We start from the raw sequence: 10,896 nt of genomic DNA, 5'->3' as shown, positions 1-10,896 counted from the left end.
TCATCTTTCTAAGACCTAAAAAATACCCTCCTTGCCTCTAGGTAGCATTTAGTCACTCTAGGAGAGCAGCATCGTTTCATCATGATGCTTGTTAATTGTTTAACAGTCAGGATGTTCACTGCACCAAAAATCCCACTGATTTAGGTGAAGATCTATTGAAACAGCAACAGGAAAACCCATGAAGGCTCTCTATGAATGCAGCTCCTTGTACGGGCTGTTTTCCATTATTAAGCGCCGTCACATGCTCCTACGCCTAGAAATTGAAACCTATGAAATTAATCATTTCCCTTAGATGCCTGGATAACACCCTGCCTTCCAGATTGAATAGCTATATCTGTGGACTGGGGGTCTCTTTCTTAATACCGTATAAATACTTAGCCAAAGGCCTGGCCGGATAATTAGGCCTTGAACTCTGCCCTGAAGGCAGCCAACTCTAGCTCTGACACACCATCAGAAGAAGGGAACTGCGTGTTTAGATTAAACACATGGCGATTCTTTCCCCTAATGTTTGGCATTATCTGCCCCAAGAGGAAGGTACTGGCTGGATCCACTTTAGTGGGATTCAAACATAAACCCATGGACCATTGTCTACCATAGGTGCCAGTCACACCAGATGGCTCTAGCATAAATGAGATTAAGTTGGTAACACTGATGATTCTCGGTCTCTTCCGTTGAGTTTTCCCGCTCACTAATGTTAAGGCTTGGAAAGAGTTCTCATTTGTGGCATACCATTTGTGGCATAAGCAACCTTGGGATATTTTGGCCATACTCCAAGGATGGGCAGAAATAAAGTGAACAACAAAACTGCAACATTTCAAAGGGAAGCTGGAGGGGGAGGGTCATCATTGCCTCTCATCTTCTCTTGCGATGAAAAGATGCTTTCAAAGTATTGTGATAGTCTTTTGGGAAAGTAAAACTGCAATCCAGGTGGAGGAAAGAGGGAGGAATCATATATGATTCATGCCCTTTGCTCTTTTGAAAAATAATTCACTCACATAAGAAATATACAGAGGGAAAGGAGACTTTAAATAATGAAAGATACATTTTTTGGTCCCTTTTCTCTGCAAATTGGATACAAAAGAAGCTCTTAAAATGTTTGTCTCTCCTGTTCTTTGACCAAATGAAAATTCCCTGCACTTTTGTCCATGTAAACACAGAATTAGTCTCCTGCAAGTTTAGGTGGTGGCAGTTCCTGAACACAGTTATATTTTGCAGATAACAGGATTAGCTTGGATGTGGGTAATAAGTTGGTGAATCTCCCCCTGGCCATTTCTCAACACTGTGAGAGCACTAATCCTTTATGCTTTGATGTCTTCTAGTTTTCCATCAGGTGCAGCTCAGCACATTTGTCCTGGGGCAGTCAGCGCTCTTATAAGATCTCATAGTGTCCTCATTAGCTGCGCCTATTTACCCAGCCAGCCTGTTGAACCCAATTTATAGTTTATGTGATTAATTCCCAAAGTACAGTAAACCCTAGCTCTAAGGCTCTCTATTATATGACTGCATCTCATATAAGGGCAAACACTAGCTACTGCTCTTTTGTTATATGGCTTCACTATATATAAAACTGTAATAATTTTGCTCTCAACTACACATTAAACATCATTATATATACTTCCTTTCAGACACGTCACCCATAAAAATGTTACATGCTGGATCATAAAGAAATAAACAGATGAGGGTCATTTCTAACTAAAAAAAAAATCTTTAACATTTTATAATTATTGGTATTGAGGGAATCTAAGGAGGCACATAATTTACAACTGTTTATCCATGGAATTGCAGGGTACAAAGGCTTAGCAATCAAAGTAGCAGTCCATATCCACTGGCACTTTTTTTAACAAGCAGGTTTTTTTAGATAAAAGACTTACGTTGTGATTTTTTTTATACAGTCATTTAAGTCAACTGATGACATCTGTCAGCTTTGCTGTATTTCCTCCTATTGGGATGTGAGCTACAAGAGTTAGATCTCCAGCAATTTGCATCTAAAAAATCTCTCTTTCTCTCTCTCTTTGTGTGTGTGGATATATGCAGGTGATGATTTCCAGCTATCTCTGCTCAAGTGTTCATTGGGAGGTACATCCAGCAACTCTGAAGCAAGGTATCTTCTTTCTACCTCTTCCATCTTTTCAGTTTCTCTCCTTGGGCAGACTAATTGCATTAGATATTTCTTAACAGAGTCCACAAACAAGATCAGAAAAAAATCTCTGAGTATTTTGGATGAAGCTAGTAGTGGCCTGATTTATCAGCGCAGTAGAGCATAGATCTACTTCTGGTAGTGGGGGGGTAATTCTATGTGAGTAAGTGTATCAAAAGCTGGTCCTTTATTTGAAAATACCTATTTAATAGCTAAGTATCGTTCATTTTGGTGGTGTTTCCCTGTCTAGGCAGTCACAGTAGAAACAACTGGATATTTGTTTAATAACTTAATGAGACAGGATGGCAGAAGTAGACTAACATGCTTCTGAACGGTGGAAGATATATTCTTCTGGACACGGAGGACTTGATTTTGATTTCACATCAGTTTCATGCTAAAGCTTTTGATTTATATTAGTATAATAGATGAATCATCCCTGGAATGCTCTTTTTACCTACAAAGCAGATGCAATATAGGCCAAAGCAATGCAAACTTCCCCCAAGCTACCTCATCAGTATGCCTTGAACTTGACCCGGAGTGATGAACCACCTCTAGGGGCAAGATAATAATTCAATCTCGGGGTCTTTTCATTCCTCAGCATTTCTAATGAGCCTGTTAACATCTGTCCACAAAGAGCTGGACTGAAGCAACCAACAGATCATGTGTGTGTAGGAAGTATATATTTATATCTGTCTCTGTATATGCACATGCAATATATCTATTTGCCAGCTATGCATATTCATCGGTGTAATGTGTGTGCATATATGTATATATGTACACGTGTGTATACATACATGCATATTCTGTTTCCTTCAGTGTGCGGCTATGTTTTGCTGAATATACTCACCCCAGAACCACAGTATACCTAGTAATATGGCTAACACTCATGCCAGAGCAGGGAGGCACGCTCAAGTGCAGTGCATTTGGTATATAACCAAACCGAACACAATGGCAGCTTTAGGGGTTGAGCACCTCTGAAAACCAGGCCCCAGGTACACAGCATACATTGTTTTTTGTGTGCATATTAAAGTTCAAGACAGGGAACAGGGTCTTCACGGACACTTCTGAGGACAGCTGTAGTAAGTTGTTAGGACCGAAGGCCTCCTTCTCAGTTGCCATTCACATTGCTAAATTCTGTGTGTCCCTCATAAAATATCTCCATGCAATGAAACAGGGGTGACACCAGTTTCATACCATAGAATATGTATGAGGTTTTACAGAACTTTTCCTAAAATCCATAGAGCTGGTTAAAATATTCCTGCAAGAAATTTCCACTGGCTGGTTAAAAAATGAAATTCTCTCTTATTTCTCAAGGATTCTTCTGTATCATCTAAAACGCCATTGACCCCAATAAGAGAGACTTAAGTGTTGAGTATTATAATGAAAGATATACTGGGAAAACAATTCCTAGTAAATACTTAATTAGATTAATGTATTTTTTTATGTTAATAAAATACTTTAGTTTTCTTGATTTTTTTTGTTACTAAGAAGTGTTTGATAAATGATTCAGGCAAAGGCAGCACATTCTGCAATATTCCTGGACAAAAATGGGATGCAAAAAATGGGGAAAACTTTTCTTTTTCATTTTTTTTTCCTCGCTGTCCTTTGAAATGTGGAATTTCCGAACGGAAAAAAAATCGGCCAGTTCTATTGGTGACTTAAGTCACATGATTTTGGTTCTTTTCCTTGAATGGATAATTTAATGCAGTGGAGGAAGGAAATCAAAGACTCTTCAAAATGACCTAATGGTCCCGTTCTTGTGTAGGTGAACATTTCCGTAAGAACTTATGAAACTCACTTTCTGGAAAGATTACAGGGGGAAAAGAATCATTCCTGAGAAATGCCCCCCACTGCAAATAAACCATACAGATCATATTTAATACTGTGTCAAACTGTGTCCAATTCAAAATGATTTATTAAATTGCAATACTCAGCAATCTGAGTTACAAGCAGCCTAGTATTTATTAATATCTGTTTAGTAAAGAGAGATTGTAAACTATGGACAGCATGCTCCACAAATCAGAGAAACTGCAATATTTGGGTAACTGTCACAATCAGGATTTTCTAAATCAGGTGGCAAATTAAACCCAGAGGTCCATATTTAGGCACAGGGAAAAGTGGCTTATTTTTCAGATATATTGAGCACCCAACAACTCTCATGGACATCAAAAAGCTGTCTCTCCGGAAATAGTATGAAAACATTGGTTACTCAATGATGTCTGATATGGCAATAAAATTAGTTGGTATATTTGGCATCAGCGAAACAATCACTGCCCCATCCTGCATGATTTGACAAAATACATCACCTTGTAAAAATATTATCTTTGCCCAAAGAAATTTAAACCAATTAAGTTCTTAGATACATCCATGTGTTCAGAGAGAACTGCCCCTAGATGATCCAGTTTTTTGTGTGTCAAGCTTTAAAGGATACTCTGGAGATTTCAGACATGAGTGGCAATAAAAGACTCCCATGGTCCTTTTGGACTTTGTCACGGTACGTGTGCACATTCCCAACCAGCAGTCCCTTAAGAAAATCCCTTTCACAAAAGGGGTCTAGATTAGCTTCTAAGGAACAAATGTATGCAGGCCCGCTGTAGAAATGAAGCTGCGTGCCTTATCTGTTTGTTAGTATTTCAAATATCCTTTAACTGCAGTCAGAAGGAATAAGGAGACTTTTCCCTTATGGCTGCATTTGGCTGTTCCTCCAGTGGTTTGTTGCCTCGTTTTTCATGCGTTGCTTGGCACATTATGCACAGTAGTTTCTGCAAGAGCTCTGTTATTCGGCAGCACCCGTCTCCCTGCTTTCAACAGAGATTGCAGTTATAATGGTATATTTTTCAGTGCAGGGTTCTCCTCCAGTGTGAGGTAGGGACCTCTTTTGAATACCTTATAACAAATTCTGCATTCTAATCCATGTCTTAAGGCATCATTCAAAGTCATCCCCATCAGTGCTCTGACAATTTCTTTGTATCTGCAACATTGGAGGAAATGGAATCTGCCTCGCGATGATTCCTTTTATGAAATCTGAGCGTTCGCACTGTAACGAGGAGCTGAGGGAAGCTCAAAGTGACCCTGAGGACATTTCTGTCTCTCTCCCTGCTTAAACAAATATTGTACTTACTGGCTGAAGCAGGGTCCAACACCTAATTACGGTGCATTGTTTCTTCTCAAACTCCAACTTTTCGGCAAGAGGGTCTCGTTGGGCTGCGATCATTAGCTTTGAAATATTGTCAGAGAGTGTTTGAGCAACTTGGCCCATTCTACAAAGTTTCAAAAACCTCGATTGGTCCAGGGCGCTCTCCATTACAAATTGCTTCTAATCCATTGGATTTGGTAGATGGGCAAAGTAATGTTCTGACACCTGTGGCCATCACACATCCTTCCAGCCAATGAAGGGGAGGGATGAAATAATCTCCTTTAAACTCCTTTTCTTCTTCATCCACTATTTTTATTGAACACATTGTCATTTGCATTAAAAGAGAACTGATGTGGTGAACGATAATACCTTAGGATCCAGAACCAAGGCTCCCTCCTCCTCTGCCAGGGCAGCATCCATCTCACAGTCCCTCTGCCTTGCTTTGCATCCTGGCACCACATAGCTTCCCACTGTGGTGACCCAGTAGCTCTCAGAGACCCTAAGAACACTTTGAGAAATCCCAAGCCCATGGCATTATGGTTAGAGCACTTTGTGGGAATGTGAAAAATGCAGGTTCAAGCCTCCTCTCAGTGGGTGCATCTACACATGCGCTTTACTGCGGAGTTGACTAATTAGCTCCACAGTAAGGCAGCACAGTCTGCACTTGTGCCGGTATATGGACACAGTAAATTAATTAACTCTGCCATAAGATAATGCTGTTGGGCACAGTACTATCTTACAGTGGAGTACTTAACTACCAAAATACACATGTAGACAATGATGGGCTGGCTGGGGCACAAGTGTGCTAAAGTGCAGGGGACGCCTGCTGCCGAGCCATGTGGCTCTTCATGTTCAGTACTCTCATGCCCCAGCCAGCCCTCCACAGCCCAACACCACTGCCCGGAGCCTGAGGCTGACCTCCAAGCCTCCTGCCAGCTTGGGGCTCCTCCGTTGCAGCTTACACTGCTACGGTCCCAACTGCGCCTAGAATCAGTTAACTCTGGTGCAAACTGTGCCGGAGTTTATTGCAGCACATTAATTTCATGTGTAGATACACCCAGTGAGAGGGGATTTGAGTCTGGGACACTTATTCTCTGGGCAATGGACCTAACAACTAGAGATATGTCCTCTTCCATTTTTCTTATAGCAGGTATACATGCATCTGGGTAATCCTATTCTGCCACAGATGGAAATAGAATCTGAATGGAATCTATGTGTCATATAAATGATTGAAGGTGAAATAGGATGTGGCCCACTGAATGCAGCCTGACTTGAAAATAAGCCCTGTTGATCTCAAAGGGGTTGCTTACAAAGTAACAGGCTACCCAGTGTAAAAAAGACTGATGGACACTAGCCCTGTAAAGAACCTACAATAAAACTGATTTTCAAAGTCATTCATACTAACGTCTGTCCTGTTATATTATCAACACAATGATATTGATAATTACATAATTAGAGTATAAATTCTCCAAAATATATTTTTCAAATGTATTCATCAAATTCAGAATATCCCGACACACAGAGTTAGTTCTAATGAAGGATTATTTGCATAGCTCACAAATGAGTAATGTGGCCTTCAAAACCTTTGCCGGTTAAAACTTCATACTATCCCATCGCATATCAGTTATACATAGACAGAGACCAATAAAATGAGGTATACAAATAGAAAGTGACAGGGAAGGAGAGAGATGGAAGACTGTAAAATACTTTATTGCTATATATTTCAGGTGACTCACAGGCGACAATGTAAGGGGCGTATGCAGCTGTTCCTAAAAATGTGCAAAATTTTTGTTTCACCCAACATCAACACATGCAGCATCGGACTTTTTTCTACCTCCCTCCTCTTTCCCCTGGTTGAATGACTCTGGTACTGAGACGCCAAAGCCCAACTTGTTTCCCATAAAAAAAAATCAGTGAGCATTATGTAGGAAGAGCAGGTACAGAATCTGGCCCTCTTGAAACAATGATGCTGTAGACTCAGCTACATTTTAGTGACATCTGTAAGTGCAGTATTTCTTGATTTATTCATGGTGGATAAATAAATAAGTCCACAGACTCTGGCTAAGCATATGAAAATCAGCTTCCATTAGATGATGAGGCTTATTTCAACAGAGCAAAGAAAAATTAAGTCATTTTCTCTTTTATAGGAAGTGTTAAAATTTCAGCTCACTCCCATACTAAAGTAGAATGATTAAAAAAAAATCCCACAAAGGGTGCATCCTCCCCTGATGCTACACAACAGGTATGGTCCCCACATCATGCATGGGGAGACTCTGACAGAGACACCAGAGGAGGAGGTAAGTACTCAGGAGATACATACTCCCGCCCCTAGGAGGGGTTGCCGAGTAGTGGTGGTATGAGACTCTCTCCTGAGGGGCACGGAGGGACCTATCTGCTATCTGCATCCCCTGGCCCAAGAGGTTTGCTGTCTTCGTGGGGTCTGCATCTGGGACATTGCAGAGAGGATCCCCAGGCTCATCCATCCCTCTGACTACTACCCCATTCTCCTCATCCATGTGTGCATGAATGACATGGCCAGTAATTTGGACCGGGTCATGAGTGACTACAGGGCTCCGGGGGCTGGGCTCAAGGGACTGGGGATTCAAGTAGTTTTTTCTTCAGTGCTCCCTGTTGCAGACCATGGACCCAAGAGGCAAGGCTGCATGGAGGAGTCCAACAGACACCTCCGACAGTGGTGCTACCATGAAGGCTTTGCTTTCTTTGACCACAGCACACATTTCAGGGAGAGAAGACTCCCGGGACAAGATGGCATCCACCTCATGTGGAGAGGTAAGTCCCTGTTCTCAGCCAGGGTGGCTGATCTACTGGTCAGGGCTTTAAACTGACTTTGCTGGGGGATGGGGAAACTCCAAGTGGAGCATGCCTGGGGACTGGCACACAGGAAAGCTCTCGCATGGAAGACACTAAGATAACTGTTTTTGAAAATGCTAATGGGACGGTTCTCCTACAGTGTCTCAGGAAATCGAGGGTGCTCGTGGGGGGCCTCAGCTGCCTGTATACTAATGCCAGGAGATGGTGAGCTAGAAGGAAGAGCTAGCCCTCCTGCTCTCTAGTGGGCAATATGACCTGCTAGGGATCACAGAGATCACAAGGACTCCTTGCATGACTGGAGCATAGCTGTAGAGGGCTACACCCTGCAAAGAAGGGATCAAGAAGGGAGAAAGGCAGGGGGTAGCTCTCTATGTGAGAGAGCAGTACACTTCTCTTGAGGCTGACATGGTAAAGATAAGCATCTTGAAACTTTCTGGGTCAAGCTTCAGAGTGGGGGAGGGGGTCAAGGTGAGAGAAACATAACTGTAGGCATTTACTACAGTTCACCAAACCAAGGGGAGGAGCTGAATCTGGAGTTCTCTCAAGAACTGACAGAGGCCACATGTGCAAGGGACTTAGTTGCCATGGGTGACTTCAGTTTCCTGGACATAGATTGGGAAGAAAACTTGGCTAGGTTGGGTCAGTCATGTCACTTCTTAACTGTAATTGAGGAGCTCTTTCTGACCCAGGAAGTGCAAGGGCCAATCAGAGGTACCGCTCTCCTAGACTTGGTCTTGGCCAAAGGAAATGATCTGGTGTGTAGCTTGAACATTGAGTGTAGCCTGGGTGACAGCGACCATGAGCTCATCAGGTTCACTGTCCACAACAAGCCTGACAAATCAACTAGCAGGACTGAAGTCCTGGACTTCAAAAATGCTGACTTCAACAGGCTCAGAGCATTAGTAGGGGAGGTGAGGCAGGACATAGGATGGAAGGTGAATGGGGTGCACGAAGAGTGGTTGTTCCTCAAGGACACAATCCTTCAAGCACAAAAGAAAACTGTTCCCATGAAATGGACAGGTAGCAGAAGGGCTGGCAAGCCCTCGTGGCTCAGTAGGGGCATTGCAGTGCTCTTGAGAAATTAAAAGAGGTGTGCACACAGTGGAAGCTAGGGACAGTCCTCAAGGAGCACTATACAACAGTGGTCCACACTTCTAGGGAAATGATTAGGAAAGCTAAGGCGGTGACTGAGTTTAAGTTAGCCAAAGGAGTCAAGGACAATAAGAAGTCCTTCTTTAGGTATGTAGGGAGCAGAAGGAAAACAAATGGCAGCATGGGGCACTTGCTTAACACCTCAGGACAGCTGGTAATGGATACTCAGGAAAAAACTGAACTCCTGAATGCCCACTTTGCTTCAGTATTTCACCAGACCAAAGGGAAAGACAAGCAAGATAAAGATGACAGGGGGCATGGTGGGAATGATAGCCTTACCACTGTGGATGCTGAGTTGGTGCAAAACCAATTAGAAAAGGTAGACATAAGTCAGCAGGACCAGATGGACTTCATTCGAGAGCGCTGATGGAGCTGGCTGAGGTCATTGTGGACTCTCTGGAAAAACTCTTTCAGAATTCATGGCACTCAAGGGAAATCCCTGAGGATTAGAAGAGGGCCAACATTGTGCCATCTTCAAGAAGGGGAAGAGAGCCAACTTCAAGAAGTGGAAAAGGGAGGACCTGGGCAACTATAGCCTAACCTCCATCCCAGGGAAAATCCTAGAAAAACTCATTAAAGAATCTATGTGTGATACACTCGTTGAGGGTAAGTTTCTGAAAGACAGCCAGCATGGCTTTGTTGTGGGTAGGTCTTTTCTTACCAATCTCATCTCCTTCCATGAACAGGTCTCTCATCACCTGGATATGGGAAAGAAGGTCAACATTATATACCTAGACTTCCAAAAGGCTTTTGATCTAGTATCCCATGATATCCTTGTGGAAAAATGGGAAGATTGTGGGCTTAACTGCTCAACAGTTCAGTGGGTGGGAAAGTGGCTGCATGGTAGGACCCAGAGAGTTCTCATGAATGGATCTGTGTCATCCTGGAGAGAAGTGGCCAGTGGTGGCCCTCAGGGGTCTGTGCTTGGACCGGTGCTTTTCAAAATCTTTATCAATGATTTGGATGTGGGGGTGAAAAGCTCACTGGCCAAGTTTGCTGACAACAGCAAGTTATGGGGGAGTGGGATCATGCCAGAAGATAGGTTGCAGATACAGGCAGACCTGGACAGGCTGGAGAGTTGGGTGGGTCAGAACCAGATGAAGTTCAGCACTCAGAAGTGTAAGGTGCTCCATCTGGGAGCAAACAGTCTTCAACATACCTACAGGATTGGTGGCGACAATTTGACCTGCACCACAGCCAAAAGGGACCTAGGGCTAGTGATTGAGCATTGCATGAACATGAGCTGGCAGAACAATGCTGTGGCCAGTAGGGCAAATAACATGCTGGCATGCATTAACCGTTGCATCTCATGCAAAACTAAGCTAGTGATACTCACACTGTACTTTGTACTGGTGAGACCACAGCTGGAGTACTGCGGCTTACCACTACATTAGGGGAGTACATCAAGAACTCAGTGAACAGCTGTTCACCAGGGCACCCCTAGGGAACACCAGGACCAATGGATACAAACTCCTGGAAGGCTCCTTCAGGCTCAATTCCAGGAAAACTCCTTCACAGTCAGAGTGTCCAGACGGTGGAATAAGCTCCCTCCAGAGCTGGTGGAGTCACCTACCCTGGAAATCTTCAAAAGGAGACTGGATAGTCACCTCACTGGGGTCACTTGACCCCAGTTGTCTTT

Source organism: Crocodylus siamensis, chromosome 1 (assembly GCF_052110815.1).
Source record: "Crocodylus siamensis isolate JL-2025a chromosome 1, ASM5211081v1, whole genome shotgun sequence".
NCBI lineage: Eukaryota > Metazoa > Chordata > Crocodylia > Crocodylidae > Crocodylus > Crocodylus siamensis.
This window is presented reverse-complemented; position numbering follows the sequence as displayed.